The sequence below is a fragment of the Salvelinus sp. IW2-2015 genome, unplaced genomic scaffold (assembly GCF_002910315.2).
Source record: "Salvelinus sp. IW2-2015 unplaced genomic scaffold, ASM291031v2 Un_scaffold2074, whole genome shotgun sequence".
Classification (NCBI taxonomy): domain Eukaryota; kingdom Metazoa; phylum Chordata; class Actinopteri; order Salmoniformes; family Salmonidae; genus Salvelinus; species Salvelinus sp. IW2-2015.
The window spans coordinates 30,735-34,276 of NW_019943416.1; positions in this window are offsets into that span (position 1 = coordinate 30,735).

Below are 3,542 nucleotides of genomic sequence, written 5' to 3' on the forward strand. Positions count from 1 at the left end.
GCAATACTATAACCGCGCTAGTACTAGTCATCACGCTCTTCCTCCACACACCAGTCACAGCGATTAATGGAGTGATAGATGGTAAGAAAGCCTGGTATTAGATCTATTGTTGAGATTGTTTCTGTATTCTATGTGAGAGACTGAGACACCAGACCAGAACACAGGTAAGAGGTCATGGGTCAGTAATCTATGGACTGAGACAGAGTAGAATATGTATACAAGACCAGAACACAGGCTGGTCTGTAATCTATGGACTGAGACACCAGACCAAGAACACAGGCTGGTTCTGTATCATATGTGACATGAGGAGTAACCAGAACCAGAACACAAGGCTGGTTCTGTAATCCTAGTGGTAACTGATATGACGAATACTCAGGTACCGAGAACTAATATGCGGCTTGCGAACTCATAGCATTCTCAAAGCGAGGAAGTGAAGAGACGGCACAGAGACAAGGCCAGATCTACACTAGTACAGAACTAGCGTTCTTTACGTAATCAATACAGGATCTCGAAAACTCCCAAGACAACACGAACATCAAGCTGTTCTCTGAGTCATATATTCACATGAGACTAGTATGCATACACCCTCTAATCCAACAGAATCACATCATGCTAATGAGCTACTCTGATTTTCCTAATCGTAACTTGAGCATAGTAGTCCAACTTATACATATCCTCACAGCCTATATAATGAACTACCTACCTATACATATATCTACCTAACATCTAGAGACACTGGTATCCTGATATCAATATGTGTACATCCTATACGAGAGATCACACCTACCTGAACACACAGTAACATTCACAATGAGGCACTAGGTCTTCAGCTCATCTAATTAGCATACTGAGAACTACTACCTATCACACTAGATACCTACACGGCTCGTTATTCTGTAATCCTAATATGTTACCTGTAAGACCTATACACTCACCAAGACCAGAAAACAAGCGCGAGCTTTGTAGTACTGTTCTATGGACTGAGCACACACCTAAAAGGTCACCACGTAACACAATCATAGGTTTTCATGCATGACTTATCTAACGAAAATAACGGAGTACAGTGCGATATAGCCGAATACACCACTAACCCAGGATCCTGACGGATTCCATCAAGCAGGTATACCAGTAACGTCTACTCTTACATATCTGAGGAAGAGTGTTCTAGCAAAGTTTAAGTCGAACGCGATTCTATATCGTTCAATCAACTAATCTATTTGATAAATGCCGATTATCTATTATCAAGCTCGTTATGACAACACATATCCACAATTAACCTAATAAATCATACAATATCTTCTGTGTATAATTCAGTCATTCACTCACCACATTATCCTTGGTGTTTTCCATCACAACAGGAAGGTTACACTTATGGATACAACCCAGTGATCGCTAGTAAAGCTAACACTTGTCTCACCACCATCTGTGCGATACCCACCTATATCTCACGCGCGCATACTATACAGTCCCTCACTCAGCCACCTATTACGCACGCACGCATATGGACTGACCGCTGGCTCGATGGAGGTCACCACAGCCCTATCTGCGCTCTGCAGCCCCGCGTCCTACACCTCCCATCCCAACAGTTTCCATCACCCCCAACCCCCCAGCCCTTGTCCACCATACTTAATTACATATCACATATACATTATCGTAACCTCCCAACCCAAGGTCATATCTACCAACCACATAACCCACAATGGACAGCCCTTCTCTTGCCCCAATTGCCTGAGCTGCCACTAATGCTACTGTGGCCTTCAATTGTCCTCTCACCGTGCGCACTCACCCCTCGCTCAAGCACACTGCTCTACCCTCATGCTCCCTAAAATACATATCTTCGAGGCTGGCCCTATGCCCACCCCCACCGTATGGTGACCCGTTGATGGCATCACATTACTCCCACTCAGATAGAGACATACTATCTTGTCTTTAGTTAACAATGACCCACTACCCAGTATACCACTCAGAGCTGGTTAACCCACTAACATGATCTACCTAACTGTCACCCCAAGTTATCTATGATCTCTCTTATACAACAACCATCCCCACCATCCAGCCCCACCTTAATGACCATATCCTAGCACTGTCCAACGCTCCAGCCACACACATGGAGTGTAGCCTTCATATAGGCGGGGAGAGCGCAGATTGAGCCGACAGCTGTGGCGCGCTACATCCCCTCCTTCGCCACTGCACCTCAACCCTCCCAGGTCCTCCACCCTGGCCCCGCCTAGCCATCTTCCAACCCCGCGGCCGACCCCTTCGAGGCCAAGTGGGCCTCCCTGGAGAGTCGGTCCCCCGCCACATCAACCTACGCCGCTGGCCCCACCTATAACCGCATTCTCCTCCGAAGCTATCTCAACTACCTTTTGAGCGAGTATCCCATCCATAGGGATGATCTTAGAAGAAGGATGGGTTGATTGAACTGCGCAAGAGCGGGGAGTGGAGTGTATACTAGTGTATAGTTGCGGATTGGCGAGGACTACTGATGTGATGGGAAGGAGGATAGGAGCTGAGAGGAGAGAGGATTGGGGAGGAGGGTAGAGAGGACTGGGGAGGAGGAGGAGGAGCGTACCTGGGGTGAGGAGGAAGGAGAGGACCGGAGCCGGGAGGAGGAGGACTGGGGGGAAGGTAGGAGGACTGAGGAGGAGGACTGGGCAGGGGGACTGGGGAGGAGGACTAGGGAGGACTGGGAGGAGGACTAGGGAGGACTGGGAAGGAGATATAGCCACTCTCTCCATCCGCCTGGTCTGGCTTAGGTGGGGGTACCTGAGTGAAGAGGAGAGAGGAGGACTGGGAAGAGGAGGACTGGGAAGTACTGGGGAGGAGGAAGGCAATGGATGGGTGCATCTATAAGTTGGGGTGAAGCTGCTGGCAGCACAGAGGTCATGGAGAGACGGAATTATTGAGGTGCTGGCTGCTTACCAGGCATGTCATATATTGTGGGTTTAGTTTCTTTGGTGGACATGATAACCTGTGGAGTACTAGAGCCCAACCAGTCAACCAGTCACCCAGTCAGCCCAACCAGTCACCCAGTCAGCCCACCAGTCACCAGTCAGCCCACCAGTCACGCCCCAACCACACCCAGTCAGCCCCAACCAGTCACCCAGTCAGCCACAGTCACCCAGTCAGCCAACCAGTCACCCAGTCAGCCCCAACCAGTCAACCCAGTCAGCCCCAACCAGTCACCCAGTCAGCCCCACCAGTCACCCAGTCACCCCAACCAGCCCCGTCAGCCCAACCCAGTCACCCAGTCAGCCCCCAACCAGTCACCAGTCAGCCCCAACCAGTCACACCAGATGTCAGCCCAACCAGTCACCCATCAGCCCCAACCAGTCACCCCCAACCATCAGCTCATCTCAACCAGATCAGCCAACAGCACCTCAGCCTCACCAGTCAGCCCCAACCACCACCTCAGCCTCAACCAGTCAGCCCCAACCAGCCACCTCAGCCTCAACCAGTCAGCCCCAACAGCCACCTCAGCCTCACCAGTCAGCCCCCAACCAAGCCACCTCAGCCTCAGACCAACTAGCCCTCGCAGCTCT